Genomic DNA, 21457 nt, shown 5'->3' on the forward strand with positions numbered 1-21457 from the left:
GAGAGGTTTTCCCCCAAGATCAGTAATAAGACAAAGCTGTCTGGTTTCATTACTTCCGTTCAACATTGTTCTGGAAGTTCTTGCCAGGGCAGTTAGGCCGGAAAAGGAAATAAAAGCCATTCAGAGTGGAAAGAAAGATGACATGGTCTCGCATATTGAAAGTCCTAAGGAATAAATACACACAGAATTAGCGCTAATAAACAAGCTCGGCATGGTTGCGAGTTAGAAGATAAACATACAAAAAGAAAAAATAGTTCCATGGCTCTACACTAGCAATAAAGAATCTGAAAATGATAATAAGAAAACAATTCCATTTTTAATAGATTGAAAAAGGTGAAATATTTTGGAATAAATTTAACAGAAGAAGCACAAGATTTGTACACTGAAAAGTTCAAAACGTTGAAAGAAATTAAAGAAGGTGTAAATAAATGAAAAGACAGCCTATGTTCATAGATTGGAAGACTTAATATTGTTAAGGTGACAACCCTCCAGATTGATCTACAGATGCAGTGCAACCCCTGTCAACATCCAACTGCCTTTTTTTTCAGATATTGACAAGCTGGTCCTAATATTCATATGGAAATGCAAGAATAGTCAAAGCAATCTTGGAAAAGAAGGACAGAGTTGGAGGACCTCACACTCCCCAATTTCAAAGGTTATTACAAAGTAACAGTAGTAACCCAGACAACGTAGTTCTGGTATCAGGATAGACATGTGGATCGATGGAGTAGATTAGAGAGTCCAGAAATAAACCCACACGTCTACCGGCAATTGATTTCAACAGGGGTGCCAAGCCCGTTTCATGGGGGCAGAGCAGTCTCTTCAACAAACAGTTCTAGGACCACTGCCAAAGAATGATGTTGGATCCCTAATCATACCATGTACAAAAACTAGTTCAAACGGATTAAAGACCTAAATGTAACCACTAAAACTATAAAACGTTTAGAAGAAAACAGAAGTGTTCAGTTTTTATGACCTTGGAGTACACAGTGTTTTCTTAGCTATGACGTCTAAACCACAAGCAACCAAGGAAAAAATAAATTGGACGTCATCAAAATTTGAAACTTTTGTATGTCAGAGAACACTGTCAAGAAAGTAAAATAAAAAAAACAACCCACAGAATGGGAGAAAATATTTGCAAATCATTTATCTGCTAAGGATCTATTACCCAGAATATATAAAGAACACTTACAACTCAATAATAAAAAGACAACCTAATTGAAAAGTGGACAAACGATTTGAATGTTTTTTGTCCCAAGAAGGTATTCAAAAGTGAATAAGCACATGAAAATATACATGGCTTCATCAGCTGTTAGGAAAATGGAAATCAAAACCACAACGAGAAACCATTTCACATCCACTAGGACAACTACAGACACGCACACACACACAAAAAGACCAGTGAAGAATGTTGACCAGGATATCAGGAAATCAGAACTCTCGTATGTTGCTGGTGGGAGCGTAAAATGATGCAGCATCTTTGGCAAATAGTTTACCAGCTCCTCAAAAAGTTAAATGTAGCGTTACCATGTGAGCAGCCAACTTCATACCCAAGAGGACTGAAAACACCTGTTGACAAAAGCCCGTCCATGAACACTGACAGCAGCACGTTCCTAGCAGCCAAAGGAGGGGCAGCCCACGTCCATCAGTTGATGACTGAGTGGACAGAAAGCGGTCCGTCCACACTGTGGAGTCTCTTTGCGGCTGTAAAAAGGAGTGAGTACTGACACACACTACAATGTGGCTGAACCTTGAAAGCATTATTGCTAAGAAGCCAAAGAGGAAAGGCCACCCAGTGTATGCAATTCACATGCGCACGTATTTGCAACATCCAGGTGCTGCATGTACCCATTTCTGTGCAGCCCCCAGAACAGGCAAACCCACAGAGACATAAGTAGGCCCGCGATCTCTGGGCACTGGGAGGAGGGCGTGGGGAGCGACTGCTGTTGGCAGAGTTTCTTCACGGGGAGATGAAGATATTCTGGGATAAGTGATGGTATTTCCACAACCCTGTGACTGTGCTGAAAAACCACTCTGAAGTCGGTGAATGGTAAATTTTGTGGAGTATGAACTATGTCTCAAGTAATAAACGAGTAGGTTACATAATGTTTCATATAAGCAGTAGGGAGGCAGCCTCTGAAATGACCCCAGTGGTTTTCATCCCCTCGTGTCCCTTCCCCCACGGTGCCGCCAGGCTCAGTGGTTCACTCGCAGCAAACAGGGCTGCAGACGGGCTGGGGTGCCACTTCTGAGATTACGTTGTGAAAAGATGGTAGCTTCCTCCCTGGAGCCTCTCCACCGCCCCTCCCTGGCACGCACCCCTCGCTCTGGGGAAGCGGCTGCCTCGCCCTGGCCGCTCTGTGGAGATCCCGTGAGGGAGGAGCTGCTGTCCCCAGGTGCCAGTGCAGACCGACGGCCAGCCAGCAGCCACAAGAGTCAGAGTCAAGGTGGAGCCTTCCCCAGTCAAGCCTGGAGGTGACCCGAGCTTCAGCCAGCAGGTTAACTGCAGGCAGACACACACAGCTAAGTTACTCCTAGACTCCTGACCCACAGAAACCACAAGATAGTAAATGCTTGTTGTTTTGGCTACTAAGTTTTAAGGTAATTTTGCTGTTTTCTAAAGTTAACTAATACGGTGTGTTATATCAAACGTAGACCAAAAACATGAATGATGGATATTATACATTTTGCCAGTTGTCTCTGAGTGGGAGGCTGTTGGTACCGTATTTTCCCATTTGGGAGTCCTGATTTTTCTAAAATGTTCAGGCGTGAGCATATGTTGTTTACACAACCAGGGAGAAAGCGAAAGTGGTGGCTAATTCTAGATGCTTCGGGACTGTGGTAGCATGAATGCCTCAGGTGTAATGTTAGGTAAAATAAGCAATATAAAAATTGTGTGTATACTATGATTGTTATTATTATTATTATTGCATGAAAGTTCCATCTGCGTTTGGACAAGGCCTGGAAAGGAAAACTCAAAGCAGTTCTTTGGAGTTCTTTGGGGTGCAGAGGTCGGGGGCTGGGATGGAGAAGGAGGAACCTAGGAGAGGATGAGGAGCCCGAAGGGTGGAGCCTGGAGCCTGGTTCACTGGAAGCGCAGAGGGCGGTGACACACCTGTCCCACACCAGAGGTGTCTCCAGAGTCACCTTCTCCCAGGGCCAGCTTCATCATACAGCTTTCCCCCGCTATCCGAACGAAAGCGCTCTGAGAGTAAAGGGAAGAAGCAGTTACCTTAGGACACATGTTGCTCACAGATGCACAAAATAAATCAGGAAGAGATGCTCACAGGTCAGAGCGCGGGCCGCTTGATGTTGAGATGCCATTTGGTTCCCAGGGCAGGAGCTTGGCGAGGCCCCCGGCTGCCCAGGGGGAGCTGCCTCCGTGACAGCTTGCTGCAAAGCGAACGCTGGACGCGGTTTTCGCTTTGTGTGTTTTTTCGTAAAAGTGAAAATCCTCTTTGGATTTCTTTCGGTTAGTGAAAACAGGTACTAACGTAGGTCTTTCGTAAAAGGAAAGTGGCGTAAACTGAACTTTTGAAAAGTGGGGAATACCAATATCAGGTTATTTTGAAAGTTTTACGTAACTGTTCCAAGAATGGATTAGAGACCTGGCCTTTTAGGGTGCTCGCCAGTGCACACAGCGGGAGAGAGAGGGGTGAACAGTGTGATGATGCTCACTAACGTCCAAATGCTGTCTCCGTGTTCAGGGCTGTTCACTAGCACTCAGATTCCCCTCCTTCCCGGGACCTAGTAAGATCATGCGTCCCTGCCTCAGTGAGGCTATTGTGACCGTGTGACAGGCGGCGTGTTTCACATCCGGGTGGAGGCTGTGGGAGGCAGAGCGTGGGTCTCCACACCCACACCGTGTGACACGGTGGCAGGTGACATGCCCGTCGGTGGCGGCCGGTGCCACCAGCCCATGTTCCTGAGAGAGGAAGGCTTGGAACAAGATGTACCATTAAAAACACGCAGCCTGTGCTGGTGGACACCCTGACCTGCAGGGGGTCAAGTCACGTAGCACTTAGCGCACACACGCACACATGCACGGAAAGGAGGACGATAAACCCAGGGGCTCTGGGCAAGACCAGCGTCAGCCTCGCGCAGCTGCAGCTCTGCAGAACGTCACCGCGCGGGGAGGCCGAGCAAAGTGGACAAGGGCTCTCGCTGGCTTGTCTCCTGCAGCTGCGTGTGGCTCTGCAGCGAGCTCCCAGAAAGGGAAGCCACAGCACGATTCCTGTTGCAGTCATTTCCGCTCCTCCTGCCTGCTCCAAGGAGAGGCTCCAGGGGCGACAGCGGTGTGTCTCTTCATCTCTCCCACACTTGCAGCAAAGAGCAGGCTTCCCTCGAGCCTTCAGCAGCCGTAATTCAGTAATCATGGTTCTCCTTACTCTGCTCACTTTCCCGTTAGCTTCTGTGTGTGCAGGAGAGACCGTCATTCCTTTATGATGTTGATACAAAGTTTTCTTTAAAAAAAAGTTTAAAAAAATTTTAAATCAACTCCCTCTCCATAAATAGCAGTGCTGGTGGCATGGGATATGTCACAGAATAATGAAGGTGGAATGCACGCAGTGGACGTTGAGGGAACACAGACCCCTAAGAAAAAGTGTAAAAAATCTTTCTGAAAATTTAGTGTTAATTGGAGGAAGAATCTCAATGTCTTGTGATACAAATATGAAGTATGCTGTGGGCAGCAGATTTCTTAATGACACTCAGTATTTTTGAGGTGTACCATACATAGGGAAAAGTATTCAAATGATTAGGTTACAACTCAATAAAATTCTCCCCAAGTGGATTATAAATGCCATGCAATTCCAGTCTATAGTCTAGCAGAATTTTTTGGTGGAAATTGACAAGTTGATTCTAAAATTTATATGGACACGCAAAGGGCCAGTGACAGCCACGGCCATCCAGGAGAGGAGTGAGAAAGTTGGCGGGGTCACACTGCCAGATGCCTGGGCCTGCAGTGTGAGTGCAGGCCGCCCAGTGTGGCGTTGGCATAAAGCAGGCAGACAGATCAATGGAGCAGGGCAGAGTCTAGAAACAGACCCACAAGCTGGAGAGAGTGGGGAGAGGGTCATCTCTTTCCAGTGGACACAGGGTCCTGGCTGCTTCTCTGGCTGTGTGCTGACCACTGACACCCTCTGTGGGGCCTGCATCCCATGGCCCAGAACCTTGAAAAGAGACATCTGACTCAGGCTTGAACTCTCTGCCCCTTCAGTCCCTACTGGGGCTATACCCCTTCTCCCCTTCAGGTGCCCCCGTTCCCAGCCAGCCCTCCTGGTGAGGAGCCAACGAGAGCGCCATGGCGTCTGGCCTCCGTGTTGGCCCCGGTAGTCCTTTCCGCCCGGCATTCATGTCCTCCCGTGGTCTCCTTGTGCACCGGCTCGGAGCTGAGCGTTGGGACCAGCCCAGTCCTGCAGAGGTGATGGTGTTTCCTGACACTCCGTCGTATCAGAATCACAGCGTCTGCCTTGGCCCCTTTGGGCTGTTTCCTCAGGGGAGCCACTGCCATGTCACGCAACGCTCAGCCCACCTGGAGAGAAGCTAGTTGGTCAGCAGGCTGGCCAGCAGCGTGGTGAGCCGCCTTGGGACAGATTCTCGGGCCCCAGGCCGCCTTCAGGTGATTCTAGCTCCCAGCCTTTGTGTCTCTCCACTGAGCCCCCAGACACCGGGGCAGAGCTAAGTCCTGCACGGTCTCTTCTGTGTGACCACCGGCCCGCAGGAATCGTGAGGTCTTCGGTAGTGATCGGTTGACGGCACTAAACGTGGGGCGTCTGGCTTGCAGCAGTAGGTCACTGCCCCTCGGAGCGAGCCCTTGACTCTGGGAAAGGCCTGCCCGGTGGCCTCACCCCAGTGGGTGTGCAGGCAGTCGCTGCGGCCTCTTGTCTTTCAGTCCCTCCCCATCCCTGCCCAGCGAGGCAGAGGGCGGGATCTGCACGCCTGCTGCGGACTGGGAGGTTCCCCTGGGAAATGAGACGCTCATGGGTCCTGCTGCCCCCACCCCAGCTGGAAGAGTCAGTCTCAGAACCCCTCACCTTGGCGGCGGCGGGGGAGGTGCAGGGGAAGCAGCCCAGTGCTCCCCTGCGGGCCTGTGACTGCATGTGTTCCCTCCCGCCTGTCCCCACGCTTCTGCTCGAGTGGGGTGGGGAGGAGGGCAAGTGGTGGTGGTGGGGCCGGTCCTGCCACTTCCCTGAGCGCTCCAGGCTGGGCCTGTTCTTGCCTGGGTCTTAGCAGACGTCCTGATCACCCTTAAATGTGAGGCTCTCCACACTCTTTGCCCTCAGTTTGGGATCTTGATTGTCAGTACCCAAAGAATGGGAAAAGGCCCCACCAACACCTGGATCAGAGGCCCTCGCGGCACACCACGACCTGGTCCTTCCGCGTGGCCCCCACCGCGCCTGCTTCCTCTAGCTCAGCGCTCCAGGGACGCTAAACCGCCAGCAATTTCAGGAATGAGTTACGACATGCTCTCTCCTTCCTCTAAAACTTTGCACGCAGTCGTCCCCCGCTGGCATCAACCCTCCTCTCCCTTGGCCCAGCAGGTTCCTAATCGTCCTTCATGAGTCACCGCAGCACCGCCTCCTCTGGGAAGCCCTCCTTGACTACTCTGGTACCTCAGGTGTTTCTCCTGGGTCACCCTTCATCTAGCACTTACGTGGTATCTGTGGCCGAGGCAGAGGGCTCCCCACCAGAGTCCACCCTACCCCCCTTCCACAGCACACAGCTGTTGCCTAGCCTGGTGCCTGTTTGGTGGGTCCTCTGGCATCCAGGTGTGCAGTGTGACTAACCCTTGCCAAAGTCATGTGAGCGGAAGTGCCGTGTGTCGGTTCCACACCAAAGCATTAGAGAAGCAGGTGTGCCGCCTCCACAGAGCTCTTCCCCTGCTGCCAGGTCTGTCCAGACGATGACAGGCCCCTTGGGAGTGGTGCGGCCACAAGGCAGAAGGAGCCCAGCGCCCGGGTCAGCGTGTGGAGGGCAGCCGCCTGCTTCCGTGTTTGAGCTCTGATGCGCTCGGGGCGCTCTGTCTCAGCAGGTGGCACGGCCTTCCTGAGCGCGGGGCTGCGACTGTGTTTCTAGTCTACTCTTGCGAGGAGACCAGCCTCGGAGGACAGGGGGGCTCCCACGTGAGTGGGGGGAGAGGCGGTAAGTGTCCACGGAGTGTCTGTCCTGTCTCAGGGACCCTTCCCAGCATTGGAATCACAGCAGCAAACCAGGTGGACACGGTCTCTGTTCTCATGCAGTGAAATTCTAGGAGGAGGGAGAATTTCCCCCAGAACACATAAACAAATAATTGTTCAAATGATTAAGCAAAGTGAACAAATAATTACAGAGGATCCTTTTTCAGGTGATATGGAGAAAACCTTACAATGTAACAAGGTTACAGGACAGAGAATCACTGGGTGACCAGGAGGGGCTCCCTGCAGCGTCACTGGGTTAAGCTCAGTGGTGAGAGGGGTCCGACCACAGGAGGGTCTTCAGAACTGGGGCGGGAGCCCTGTCCGGGACAGAGGAGCTCGCCGGGCAGGGGCAGGAAGGAGCAGGACGTGCTTGGGAGCAGGAGGCAGGCCCCCAGGCAGGACCGGCTTCCTCGGGGGAGCCAGGCCACCCCCTCCCCTGCTTTGTTTCTCTCCTCACACTTACCGCCATCTAATATACTGGACTTCCACTCATTTCTGTGGACTGTTTTCTGTGTCTGCCACTGGAATGTCGGTTACATGAGAGCAGGAGTCTTTGTTTTGTTCAGCATTCCGTCTCCAGTGTGCGGAACAGTGCCTGCCACTCAGTAAGTGCTCAGGCTACGTTTGTTGAATGAGTAAATAAATGAAAGATACAAAGGCCAGTGATGTAGGGCCTTGAAGGCTGTTCCAAGGGGATGTGAAGTGCATGCAGGGACGGACGTGTGCTGGCCAGGTAAGGGCAGGACGTCAGGATGGAGCCATAGGAGGGCTTCAGTCCACGGCACAGGAAGGATGACGGTGGAAGAGGGCCCCCGTCCCCACGGCCCTCTTGTGTAACTGCAATCCGCTTTCCGTTTTTAGTTGGAGCTGCAGTCATTGAAGTTTAATGTGCCTGGACATCTGCAATGACTCGGTTCCGTGGCCGGCAGTTGATGCCGGCTGCCCACTGGGGGCCCAGCTGGAGGCGTGGGGAAGAATACCTGCGTGGGATTTGGGAGCCTCACAGCACGGAGGCTGGCTTCGGAGGCTCTTGCGGCCTAAGCGTTTCAGGAGGTCCAGGTGAAAGCTGCAAGGCTTCTTAAGATCCAGCCGAGGACTGCTGCTGTATTCCACATGCTACACTCAAACAAGTCAGTAAGGTCAACCCAAACTCAAAAGGAAGGGAAGTAGGTGCCACATCTCAAAGGAAGGAGGAACAAAGAATTTACTGCTTTCTTTAACTTACCACAGTCTACCTTCTGGACACAAATTATTTCTATTTCTCCTTTGTGCAAAATATACCCCCACCTTCTCCCAAAGACCCTAAAAGTCTTATCTCAGTACATCACTGGCTCCTAACGGATCTTATCATGTAAATCAGGTTCAGGTGCAAACGGAGCTCCTCAGAAGACGAAGCCCCTACGATTCCGCATGAACAGCTTCTCGAGACCTGTTCCTCTTGATCTGAAGAACTGTGAGCTGCAGAAATGTTTTCTGCTCTCCACAGCCCCCAAAATAAAGTGGACAAGCATAAGATAACCGAAGCAAACACTTCTCTCGCAAGGGGGAGAACAGGAGTGACGTGGCTACCCTGGGTCGCAGCAATTCTGCAGTCCAGTTAAGCTCGTGCTGCTGGGCCTCTGACGAGGGCCCAGGCCGCCTCCTCGGGAAGGACCCTCTGCAGCTCCGGACTCCAGCTTCTTGGATGGTGGGTTTCTTCTGAGCTGTCCTTTCTTTTCCATAGGAAGTAGCTCATGTTTGCATCTGAGTAGTCTTCTCAGTCTGCTGCTTAGAAAGCCAGGGGTTCACAGGTCTCTTTTTATTTGTGTGCTCTGCCTTTTTCTGTGTTCTCTAGTTGTTTATCCTTAAGCTTGGCATTTTGAATGGCTGCAGAGTGGGGCAGAATTACCATAATTCATGGCCTCAGACCATTTCCAATTTCCATTGCCCTGAACGCTTTGTGAATGTTACTCACTGAGCACCTACTGTGCCTCAGCACTGTTGCAGGAGCTGAGAATCTGACACGGATGAGGCAGATAAAATCCTTGCCTTTATGGGATCGCCGTTCTAGTTGGGGAGCTGGATGATGCACAAATAAGTACGCAGTATAAAAACCCCCAAAAACAGGAAGGGAGATGGCAAGTGAGTGTTTTGTGTCTAGAGTGATAGGAAGGGGAACTTCAGTTGTAAAGAGGGAAGGCCATTTTTACTTATAAGATGACAGTGAAGTCAAGACCCGAGGAAAGTGAGGGAGTGGCCGTACAGATATCTGCGAGCAGAGTTGTCCAGACAGAACTACAACTGCAGAAGCTTTAGTTAGATGTGTCCCTTCTCTTGCTGTCAACTAGTGTAGTTTGAGCAGACTGACCACAGGGGACATTAGAAGGAGATGAGGTTGGAGAAGTATTTAGGGGTCAGACGGGATAGGACCTATTGGTTGTAAAGCCTTTAGTTTTTATTCTTACCTATGGGAATAGCTTGAGTGGGAGAATGACATGGTCTGACATTTTTATAGGATTGCTCTGGCTGCTGCGTTGAGTCTAGACAGGGAATGAGGTGGGAGCAGGAATCCAAGGTCGTTGCCATGGTCCAGGGGAGAAGCCATGGAGGTTCAGACCAGGTGGGAGCAGCAGAGAGGGTAGGAAGTCCCATTCGGGGTCTCTTGAGGCCAAGGATGAGGGGTAGGAGAGAGAGAAGGGGAGTTGAGTTAGTTTCCTAGAACTGCTGTAGCAGATCACCACAAGGTTGGTGGCTTCAAGCAACGGAAACGTACTGTCAATCACAAAAGCCGGAAATCAAAGCCTGCCACCCCGCCCACCAGCCCGGCCTGTTCGTTTGTTTGTTTGTTTGGCCTTCTGTGGGTGTGGCTGCTCGCCCGCCCTCCCGGGCGCTGCTCTGCTCTGTGTCTGCGCTCGGTCGGCCTCTGGTGAGCCCACCTGTCACTGGATCTGGGCTCCCCTGGGTAACCCAGGTTGCTCTCATCTGTAGAATCTCAACTACCCCTTCAAATGCCCTTTTTCCAAATCAGGTCACATCCCCAGGTTCTAGGGTGTGGACATATCTTTTTCGGGGGTCACTATTCAACCCACTGCAAGAAATGAATGATTCTAAAGGTTTTGGATCCAGCAGCCGAAAGAACGAAGCTTGCGTGAACCAAGATAGGAAAGGGCTATGAGAAGAGCATGTTGAAGACGGAGGTAAAGTTCTGAGTAGACCTCAATGTGTTGGGGTGAACTTGGTAGGGCGCCTCACCCTCCTTAGGGCTCTACAGGTTCAATGATCGCTTCTCCTGTGATTCTAAACTCAGCGGCTGGGACGTCGGTCGGAGTGTCCAACATGGCGCCACCCTGCTCCTGGCAGGGCCGCAAAGATGGCGGCAACCACTGGGCGCAGACATGTTTGTACCACGTGACCCGGGCGCGGTCCCAGGCGGCGGAACGTGACGCACGGCCGAGGCGGGGCTCCTCCCCCGCACCCCTGGCGTCGGGCGTCTCGTGACAGGTACTTCCGTTCGGGGCGGCGGCGGTGGCGGAAGTGGGAGCGGAGCCGGAGTCTTGGCCATAAAGCCCGAGGCGGCGGTAGCGGCGGCGTTGGAGGCTTGGACAGGCCGGGAAGCCCGCTGGAGACAGAACTCGGACTTCGCTCCGCCCCCGTCCTCCCTGCGCCTCGTCCTCGACGGAGCCCTCGCGACGCGCCCGGTCCGGAGCCCCAGCGGAGCGGCCGCGGTAAGCGGCGGCCTGGCCCCATCCCCCTCCGCGGCCCCTCGGCTGCCGGCGCGCGCGCCGTCCGCGTCTCGGGCAGCTCGGGCCCAGCCTGGCCTGGCGGGGAGGCTCCGCGGCGCGCAGGGCCCGGCGCAGGCCGGCCGCGCCCGCGCGGGGGTCAGAGGTCGCGGGTGTGACCTCGGCCGCGCTCGGCTGCTTCCCGGTGGCGCCCGGCCCGAGACCCGCGAGGGCGGCCCGGCCTGGGGGCGCGGGCGCTGCGGCGGCGACCCGAGGGCGGGGGCCGGCCGGCCTGCGTCGGGGGCGCCGCCCACCCCACCCCGGCCCGGCGCGGGCCCAGGGCCGAGCGGCCTGACCCGGGCCGGGTGAGAGGCTCCCGACGGCCCGGCCCCGAGTCCGGGCGGTGAGTCAGGTCACGTGCCGCGCTCGCATCTGGCGCCTGTGTACTTGAGACGCCTCTGGCTCCGGCGACGGGGAGCTTTTTGTCATAAACACGTTACGGTGAAGCCTGAAGGAAGTTTCCAAACTTACTGCGGGAGAGAGATGTGTTTGGATTCCGATAGCGTCAGGGCCGTCTCACTCACTGCATTCAGGTCGGCTTGACTCGAACGTAAAGAATGGTTCGTAAAATTGGGAAAATTGAGAAGAACAGTAGCGAACATTGGAGCGCTTATTGTATGTTGGGCAGCGTGGCAAGACTTTTGCACAGGTTATTGCGTTTAATTCTCAGAACAGCCTTCTGAAGTACCACCACTGTGCTCTTTTATGGATGGGGAAATCAGAGATCAGAGAGGTTAAGTCATTTGTCCAAGGTCGCCCAGCCAAGAAGTTCCCGAGCAGAGATTCCTGTCCAGGCGGCCGACTCCAGAGCACTGTACTCAGCTGTGTGGAACTGCTTTCAGACATCCCCGAAGCTTGTGATCTGCCTTTTGCTGCTTGTATCTGCCTCTCTCCGCCTTCTTTCTTTCTAGTGATGTCGTTTTGAAAGCCGCCTCCAGAACATTAGTTCTGCCTTAAAACCGTCACATACTCCGTTTGCAGTTTTGATTTTTGACACACTTTTTTGTAGCGTAGCGCCAGTAAATTAGGATCTCTAGAATTCTAACAAAGTACTTGATTGAAGTTTGAAAATTTTTTCTCCTACATCTTTTGTCAAATGAGTTAGTCTGGTTATTCTACTACGTGAACCTCTCTTACAACTTAAGCGCAAGGGTGTCCCGCCAGTGGGTTCTTTGCTGTGGAAAATACTGTATCTTCTCTTTGGAGTCCAAAAGAACAGGCTCTTGTCTCTTCCTTGTGACTTAAGCAGCTGATTAGCCGCATGACTTCCCATCCGTGGATTAATAAAGTCTCCTATTGGTATGTTTCTCTCTTCAGACTTAGGAGAGTTTGTTCAGATTTGAGTCTAAGAACTGGAAAGTGAATTGTGAGTGCTTCTCCTGAAGATACTGTCCAAGCTGAAGCTTAGTGCTTAACACCCTGTTGTCTGATTTTTCTTCTCCTTAATCTTTGTTACCCAGCCTGCTGTATGTGAGTGAGTAATAAGTCTGGTAGTCTTAAATAATGCTTGCACGTAGAGGAGAGAATGATGAGTAGCTTTTCATTCATCCGTCAGGTGTTCTGAGTGCGAGCCATGTATCAGGCGTTGCTGGGTGTTGACTCAGGGTGGCGTGGTTCCTATCCTTAAGGAATTTAAAACTGGTGATTGATCACGGCCAGGAATTCCCTTGTGGAGTGGCTTGGAGGTAGAACTGGAGGGTTTTGTAAAGAGGAGTTACTTCTCATCTCAGCAAGTGCACCTGTAGTAATACAGACAGTAGAGTGTTCTGGCTAAGTTTGAAAGTTTTGTTCATTTTAACAACAGCGTAGGTATGGTTTGATTTGCCTTTAAAGAGTACGTAGACGTTAACATCGCAGTTTGTAATTGGTCATGGTTTTTGAAGAGTAACCTTCTGCGTTCAGCCTGTTTGTCCGTCTGCTGCAGTGGCACCTGTGTCGTCGCTCACTCAGGAGGGAGCTGGTGTCACCGCCGTCTCGCACTGTGAACGTTAGCACTGCTCTCCGAGTTTGGCGTGCTGGTCTGTCCTACAGCTGACAGAGTTTAACGTCGTCCAGGACGAAACCCCCACCCCCACCCCATCTCCCGCAAGTCCTTCTTCAAGAGGGGATGTGATGTTTGTGTTGTGGTAGAATTGCCTGAGTGTAGGAGACGCGAACGTGGGTCTATTGGTGTGTCCCTCCAGGTAATGGTTAGCAGTCCCCTGGGGCAGAAATGGTTTTTGATGCCAACCAGGCCTAAGCCCCCAAACCCCATAATCAAAGAGCGTTGCTTTATAGTAAAGGGTGGCTTTGAATTCAGTTCCTGACCCCACCACCAAGTGAAACGAAAAGGTGTTGGTTGTCTGATTAGCTTTTAATCAGTGTCCAGAGGGATCTGCGCTAATAGCATTTTTGCCCTTACATTTGGCGTTTGCCTTTTTCTGCAAAGGGGTAGCAAACCCAGACTACACACATGGGACGGTCGTTTTATGTGCTATTCCCTTGTGAGATTTGACATCCATATTTATCATTATCCCTATCATAAATTGTATAACTCTCCATTTGTGTGATTGAAACATGACTGAGAAGACTGTGACCAGATAGTGGACTGGGGGTTACAGGCAGGGCTTTCCGGGGAGGTCAGGAGGAGCCCCTGAGTCAGGCTACAGCAGTGGTTCCCCTTGGCACTGATGTCATCCCCTGAGGAGGCCGATGCTCTAGAAATCAACCCCCGTCCTCCCATTTTGCAGCTCCTGGTTTCCTCCTGACTCCTGTGGCCCAGGCAGGTTGCCGTTGTGTTCCCAGCCATCCAGCCCTCTCTCACCGCACACGTGTCTGTCAGTGCTGCTTAGTGGGTCTCTGTGCTCCCCTGTCTGCAGTTTGCTGCAGTGTGTTGACCTCTTCAGGGTCTTGCTCTAGCGTCTTCCCTCTATTTGCTGCTTTTTTCCTCCCACGTATGGCATTAAACAGAAAAATAGTTTTCATTTATGTTTTAAAACTTCCTAATGGTGGTTGTGGTCAGTGTGATTTGTGAATCAAAGATAAAAGTGATGCCGTGGGTGAAATCAGAACAGGCTTCTTAAACACTGTCTCCGGCTAGTTTCAATTTTAGTGCTCCAGGCTGTGATTTCAAAAACAAATTTAAGAATAGCTACTTGCAAAATGTCTCTGTAGGGGAGGAAGAGAGCTTGGGAGTTGGTTCCAGCGGTGACATACAGTGTTGGCCTTGTTCATCTGCCGGGAGATGCAGCGCTTAATGCAGGGGCTCGCAGGCCGCCTGGGGCTCTCTGCTTGGGTGATGTCACCACTGCCGTGGAGCTCCGTCTGACTGGCTCTGTTGTCCATTTCCGGGTTGCCTAGGACTGCTCGCTGTCAGGACGGAGCAGATCTGAGGAAGCGTGCTCAGGGAGCCTGGGGACCGGGCGGTGTTGGGGAGCCCGTGGGCTTGCTTGGCCCTTCGGTGGCCTTGCTGGTGCGCCTGCTTCCAGACTCCGGGAGGGAGCCTGTGTCTGCGCCACCCTCTCGGGACACGTGGCTTTCCTGGAGTTTCCCAGCTCAGTTAGGGAACCCTTTAAAAATTACCTCGTGGGGTAAGTAGTTACATCACTGGTTTCCGATCTTTGTGTGTGATCTTAATTTTAAAAATTGTTTCCATTTGATAAACTTTTTAGTTTGGATTGTTTGAGAGTATACCACAAAGCTACTGTGAATTAACTTTTAAATTAACTTTTAAAACACCCAGCTGTAGCAGCACAGACTATGAAAAATTGTGCCTCTTACACATGGCATTTAGTCAGTCTGCCAGCGATCCTCTGAGCACTTACTGACCCGACGGTCCCAGAAGTCACTCTGGGTCACTGGGCAGCCTGCAGGTTCGCAGCCACTCTAAACTCCTGACCTGTGCCACTCACGTGATGGTTGTTATAGAGCGTTCATGTTTTGTGGAGACCTTCCTACATGCTATTTGTCTTTAAGTGTTTTTTAATGTTTGTGTAGTACTTAGAGTTCACGTAGGATTTCAGCTGGCGCTCACAGCAGCCCTGCAGGCTTAGAGGGTGGCCATTTCTGTGCTGCCCGAGGGAGCTGAGGCAGGGTGCTCAGGGGACTGGGGTGCTGATCTGGGTCTGCTAGACGGCGCGGTGCTCTTCCTGATGCACCGTCCTGCCCTTTTGATTATTCATGATTGCTGGAAAGCCCTCAGCATTTGACTCCTTGTAAAAATGTATCTTTCTTCCACTACCTTTTATTTAAAATGACATTTCTCTTTTGCTGGTTGTTAAATGAGTCAGTTCTTTAGGGAAAAAAAAAAACTAGGAAAATACAGAAGTAAGAAGAAGAAAAATTCAGTTCAGTACCCAGAGGAAAACCGAAGTGCTAACTGGTTACTTTATTTTTATGGATGTACACTTTAGTACCTTACTGTAATGATGTGGCGTGAGAAGCCAACTTCAGAGGGCCCTGGATAGTCTTTGGGTCTTCTGACCTGTGGGACCTCTCCCAGTAAACCTGCAGTGGCCGGACGCCAGACATCCAAGGCGAGCTGTGGCTTCAGAGGTTTCATGGCAGCCAGTGAAGACCCTGGTGCGCCCAGTTCCAGAATAAGGTTTACTGGCCATGGTGACAGTGGGTAACACGGTGTTGCCCTTATTTTTAAGTAATTTGTCACTTATGTACTTTAGTAAACTTTGAAGTAGAACATCCGGAAAAGTACAAATAGGTGAAGAGCTTGGAGAGTTTTCATAAACTCAGAAGCCCCCTCCTGCTTCCTTCAAGTCGTTACCATCCCCTCCTGCTGATTTTTTAACACTGTAGTTTACTTTTGTTTGGTTTAGACTTTGTGTAAACGGCTTCATACACTGTGTACCCTTTTGTATCTGTTTCTTTAATTCAGTGTTGCCTGTGAGATTCTCTGTTGGGTGCAGCGGCAACTCCATCTTCATTGCTTGGTAGTGTTTCGTCGTGTGGTGAAGCGTAACGTGTCTGTTAACTCACTGATGGACGTCTGGGAAGCTCGTGGTCCGTGGCTGTTAGAAATAAAGCTCTGTGAATGTTCTTGGGTCTGTCCTCTGGGGAGCACAGGCACACATTCCCATGGTTACTACCGTGGACCGGAAAGGCTGTTCCAGAGGGTGTATCTGTCCACGGCTAGCGCTGCTGTATCGCGTAGCACGGACTGCATGGCTCAAACAACAGAAATTTATTTTCTCAGAATTCTGGAGCCTGGAAGTCCAGATGGAGGTGTCAGCAGGGTTGGTTAGAGTCCTCTCTCCTTGGCCTGAAGATGACATCTTCTCACTGTGTCCTCTCGTGGTCTGTCCTCTGTAGGGGTCTGTGTCCTGATCACCTCTTACAAGGACACCAGTCCGACTGATTAGGGCCCACCCCATGACCCTGTTTAGCCTGAGTCGCCCCTTTGAAGTCCCCATCTCCAGATACTCACATTTTGAGGTACCAGGGGTTAGGATTTCAGCGGGGGTGGGCAGGGCACACAGCTCAGACCGTAACGGCGTTGGCACTCCGGTGGACACTGCCAGTTTTCCAGAGCGTGCCGCTTCACGCTCCCAGCAGCAGTGGACGAGTTCCACTTAGTCCACATCTTCACTAACACTTGTTTTTGTTTGTTTGTTTGTTTGTCTTTAAACTGAAGTATAGTCAGTTTACAGTGTGTCAGTTTCTGATGTACAGCATGTTTCAGTCGTATGTATACATACATGTTCATTTTCATAGTCTTTTTCATTGTAGGTTACTACAAAGTATTGAATGTAGTTCCCTGTGCTGCACAGTAGAAACTTGTTGTTTATTTTGTATGTAGTAGTTAGTATCTGCAAATCTCGAGCTCCCAGTTTGTCCCTTCCCACCCCCTTTCACCCCGGTAACCATAAGTTTTTTTCACTGTCTGTGAGTCTGTTTCTGTTCCGTGAGTTCATTAGTGTTTGCTAACACTTGTTAGCTTTCATCTTGTCCCTGTGGTAGGAGCCTGTCTCTCTCTGGCCACATTCAGTCCTAGCAGAGGCATCTGGGGGTAGGGGGCAGTTTTTGGAGCAGAACGTGTTGTAGTTTGACTCTTCCTCTTGTAAATGCCTCCGAAACTCGTTGGGGTTAGAAAACCGGAATGACTGTAGTCTGGTGAGCAGTGAGCCCTCCATAGTTGCCCTTACGGGTGAGTTTTTGCATTTGTAATCTGGACTCAGCCTGGTGGTGAAATTGGCTTGAAGTGTCCTCTGTGGGGTATAAACATAGCTGTGGTAGACAGTGCTTTCACTGAAGGTCTTCTTTGGTCTGACACTTGCATCCCTAAAATACTGGGTTTCCTAACATGCGTGCTAGAAATAGGTCTGTTTGGCGTGTTCTCACTGACCGTTCAGGTATCAGCTGGTGTCTGACCAACAGCTTTCTGGCTGAGCGACCTTGAGCTTTCTGCATCCACTGTGGACCATGTTTGATGGGGGTAATACTATTTGGCTTTGCCCCTCCCCCACTCCAATCTGCTTGAGGGCAGGAATGAATCATTATTCTAGGGTGAGTCTTGAAATATTACTCAGTAGACTTAAAAATATTTTTCCAGTTCTAACTTGGCACAGGAAGTTACTATTTGTAGCATGTAAGTTATGCTTCTGGACCAGTGATTAATATGGACGCTTTCCTGAATGATAAATTATGCGCTCTGTGTTCATTTGACACGATGTTACTGTCTACTATAAGAAGACACTGCTGACAGCTGTGGGGAGGGTAAAATAAAGAGCTCTGGAGGGTTAGGAATAAGGGTAACACTGAGGCAGAGGAGAGTCATGAAAATAGCTTAAAGAAAATACTGGAAGTGTTCAGTGATGGGGGTAGGTGGGTCCTGAGTAGGTTTTTGGGTAAATTGATAAGGAGGGGCGACTTGGGAAAGCCTTTTTGGTTGGAGGGGATGGTGTAAGCAAAAGCGTGGAGGCAGGGAACCAGCAAGGCAGGTGGAGGGAGTGTGGCGTCTTGGTGTGGGAACAACGGTGTGTGGGGGGCCGGGGCGGGGGGCGGAGGGCGCTCCAGCGCCGTGTTGCAGGGTGTGTGTTGAGCAGGCGGTGCTTCACTGCTGGCACTCGGACGGGGCAGAATCCTGGCACTTGGCCCTCACAAGCCTGTTGAGTAAGACTGATGGGGTCCCACTTACAGGTGAGGGGTGACCTTGGTGTTACAGTTCACTGAGGGAAACACACACTGAGAGGTTAGTGGGGCGAGGACTGAGATACAGATGGTAGGCCTAAACCTTCAGAGAGGGACTTCCTCAGAAATGTCTTTCAGCACAGGTTAAAAGTAGGAGCTGGCTTTGAGGGATGAGACCAAGAAAGAGAGCTGTTAGCTTGATTTTCCTCTTCAGCCCGCCCGCCCATATGGGCTCTTAGCAGTTTACGGGTGATCTGTTCTATTGGGTAGATGCTTGAGATAATCTAGGGTCGATATCAAAATGTTTTTAACTACCGAAAACAGTTCTGTGTAACTGTGTTTTACTAGCTGCTTGCTTTCCAACCTGTCTTACCAAAAAAAGAAAAAAAGGCATGGTTGTCCCGGTTTCTGGATGAGGGGGCTCCCAGCTCTTGGTTTGGCGCCAGCGCTTACAGCGCTGGAGAGCAGTTGGGCACCCTGTTTGAGAACCTCGGTGGGGCTGCAGCGTCCTCCGAACAAGCATTGCTTCCAGGGAACTTGATTCTCTGTGAAAGCTGCCTTCGTTTTTTCCCTCCGCACACATGAGTGTGACGCCTTGAACAAGTGTGTGTAAAGAGATACGGATGTGAACAGTCTTTTCACGTTTTATAAGCGTAACTGTTACATTGTTTGTGCTTCACTTCAGACGTCAGACTAAGCAGCCTTTGGGTTGTCGCATCGTTTTTCAGATGAGAGAACCAGCCTGCAACAACACGCCCAGTGTCGTGGAGGCCCCGGGACTGGCACCTGTGTCTGCCACCCCGGGGGCGGTGCAGAGAACAGCACCTTCTCTGGGAGAGCGGCCTTTTTCACAAATGGGCGCGTGGGGTCCGTTAGGTGTGTTTATTTACGGAGGTGCTGGGGGTCGAACCCAGGATTGTTCTGTAGTAGCAGGTGTCCTCAAAACGGCTGAAAACACCGCGGGTCCTTTTTCTGCTCGGGCAGCGGGTTTGGCGTGGGTTTTCCAGGGCCTCTGCATCATTCTTACTCCAGCCGAAGAAGCAGCCACAGGATGGGGTGCTGTTGGTCCTCTTGGCAGAGCAGAGGAGAACTGTTGGCCAGCCTCGCTTCCGTGGTTAGGCGTTCCAGCCCAGAGGCGACACGTCACTTCTGCTCACGGCTCACTGGCTAGAGTGAGTCACACTGCACAGGGGCTCTAGAGGTGCGCTCCTGCCACTGACTTGGAAAGCACTGAGTTGGAGATAGGTGGGAAGCGGCACTGGTTTTGCACGGGCTGGCTTCAGTAGGTAGCAGCTGTTGAGGGAAAGAAGGCCTCATTTGTAGATTCTTGTTCCAGTCGGCTGGTAATTTAAATGCTAAACAGGTACCAAGTTGCCTGTGATCCTCACTCACAAATCTCCTTCCTGTCCTAAGAAATCTACTTCTTTTAAATGTTAAGCGTGGTAACCTCAACTCGTGTGCCTTGAAATATCCTTCGCGGGACGTAGGTGTGAGAGGAAGGTTTGAGTCCGAGTCCTCCCTTGCCCTCTGCACTTTCCTACTTCCAGAGTGCTGCGGGCGGTCTCAGAGTGGTCCGGGGGTAAGTGGTCCTCGGGCCCTGTTCCTTCCTTGGTCCCGCGGCCCTGTGTTCCCTTTGCCCCTCGCTGTGGCCCTGCACACACTGTCTCCAGCCGGTCTTCCTGGCTTTGTCCTCCTTTCCGTGCAGATCCTGTGCCGCCCTGAGTTGCTCTCCTTCCCTTTTCCTTACAGCCTCGTTCCCTGCTCCCTTCAGTCTGGTCCCTGCCACTTCCTTCGTCCCTGTCCTCTGTGTGTTGGCGTCCTGCCTGACTCAGGCACCCGCTAGTTCCACTTCTAAAGTTTTTCCTGGCCACCTCACCCGAAATGTTGTCCCCTTCCACCGAATCCCTGTGACCCGTATTTTATATGTGTGTGAGTACAGCACAGTGGGGTATGTTGGGAGAGCCACATTCAGATAACTTTGATTACAGTATATGGTGACAGTTGTTCTATTTTATTGTTAGTTGTCGTTAATCTCCTTCTGTGCCTGATCTGTGAGTTAAGCATGGTCATGGGTGTGTACATGTAGGGAGAACAGAGCGTAGACCTGTGGTTTCGGGCACCCCCTGGGTCTTTGGACGTGTCTCCTATTGGGGGGGAACTGCTGCAGTGGAATAACTGTCCACAGGGCCCTTCGTGTTGTAACTGTCTTTGGCTGTTGGTCGTACTGCAGTGGCTTTTGCAATATTCTGACTGGCAAGATGACACCATTGAAACTTAAAGGACCCTCTTAGTCATTTGAAAAGCTGTCACCTGCGTGGAACTCCCCCTGCCCATTCACTTCTTTGTGAGGGGCAAAGGTGACCTCATCGCTAGGTGGTTAGATTTTTTTCCCTAAAATGAACTTGTTTCTAGATTGCAGAATCAGTATAGAAGTCATGAAGTGAATGGTTCTCTGTCATCTTCCTGGATAATTTGGTGATTCTACTTGCTAACTTACATGTTTATCTTTAGAGGGGATCGCACAGTACCCGCTCCTATAGCCTGCTTGATAAAGGTTCTCTCTGCACGCCGGACACCATTTGTCGTCCGTGCATTCTGCTCACGATCCCCGTGTGACGCTGCTTGCCCCGTAGTTCAGCCGTGCTCTAAATGAACGTTCTGGTTACTTTCAGCTTTTCTCTTTAACAGAATTATTTAATGTTAGTCTTTGTCCACTCATGCTTTTCTGAAGATTTAGTGGTTATTTATACTAAAAGTGTGATATTCATGACTGTACGGCCTCCAGGAAGGTTGTGTACTTAACAGTTGTAGCTTGAGAATTCTCTTTACATAGCTGCCGATTGTCAGTTTTCATAATGGTTGCCGGTTTAACTAGTGGGGAACATTTAAATGGTGCCTCTTTATTTAACACTTCCATTTCTTTGATAAATAAATTGAACTTTTTAAAAAAGGAAAAGCCATTTATTTTTCTTTTGTGAATTGGCTTTTGTTCTCTAAAGCCCAGGTGAGGGTTTTTTTTTTTTTAACATATACCAAGAATGTTTTTAATGCAGTGATATTTTTTGCAAAGCAGGAATGTCAACCCTTTTTCATGTTGCAAGTGTTCCTGGCTTGTTCCACGTGGCTTGGTGTGGTTGATGCTCTGTTTTTGTTTAGAGAAACTCTCCTGTAGTCACCTGTGTCAACTTGTTTTGTTTTCTGGGTTTGTATTGTGCTCAGACCCTCCCCATCCCTAGGACAGTAAAAACAATGTTTTCCCCTAGTACTAGCACGCTTCTGTAGTACGTGGTGTCAGAATCTTTTTCCAGCTGCATCGTTGCCCCGGTACTTCATTGTATCGTCATCCCTTCCTCACTGACTTCTGTCGCACTTGCTGATTTCCCACCTCTGTGTGTCTTT

At 50.7% G+C, this 21457-nt stretch overlaps 1 protein-coding gene and 1 long non-coding RNA gene across 2 annotated transcripts in view; one reads left to right on the forward strand and one right to left on the reverse strand.

Annotated features, from left to right (window-relative positions):
* Window positions 1–2892: 2892 nt before the first annotated feature.
* LOC123618744 (uncharacterized) lies at window positions 2893–6840 on the reverse strand. Its single transcript, XR_006727214.2, has 2 exons — window positions 3288–6840; window positions 2893–3205 (listed from the first exon to the last, which is right to left on the reverse strand). It is a non-coding gene; the product is annotated as an uncharacterized LOC123618744 (long non-coding RNA).
* A 3837-nt stretch (window positions 6841–10677) lies between these two features.
* RAB7A (RAB7A, member RAS oncogene family) overlaps window positions 10678–21457 on the forward strand; it is a 54874-nt gene continuing 44094 nt past the window's right edge. The window contains exon 1 of the mRNA XM_074344211.1: window positions 10678–10882. The gene's annotated coding sequence lies outside the window, so the exon portion shown is untranslated. The remainder of the gene's footprint in view (window positions 10883–21457) is intronic.

Source organism: Camelus bactrianus, chromosome 17, assembly GCF_048773025.1.
Source record: "Camelus bactrianus isolate YW-2024 breed Bactrian camel chromosome 17, ASM4877302v1, whole genome shotgun sequence".
Taxonomy (NCBI): domain Eukaryota; kingdom Metazoa; phylum Chordata; class Mammalia; order Artiodactyla; family Camelidae; genus Camelus; species Camelus bactrianus.